Raw genomic sequence first — 323 nt, forward strand, 5'->3', positions numbered from 1 at the left:
CCAGGCGACACCACATGGGGTCCCAACCCCAAGGTTGAAAAACACTGATTTAGTGGCTCCTGAATAGCTTTATTTCTATAGTTTTATCATTTTTTCAAGTACCCCCTGTAGTACCATTGCGTACCCCAAGGGGTACACGTACCCTTATTTGAGAAACAGTGATTTAAGGGAGGGTGCTGCAAGGTAAGAGAGCACAGAGAATGTTAATGGATATCAAATAAGAAGAAGTTAGATAGCGACCCCTAAAGGTGAGAATACACAGAGGAGGAGAATGTGTACTTTCTCCGCTAGGTGGCAGTAGCTAAAGTCATTTCCTACGGTTG

This window comes from Gouania willdenowi, chromosome 6, assembly GCF_900634775.1.
Source record: "Gouania willdenowi chromosome 6, fGouWil2.1, whole genome shotgun sequence".
NCBI lineage: Eukaryota > Metazoa > Chordata > Actinopteri > Blenniiformes > Gobiesocidae > Gouania > Gouania willdenowi.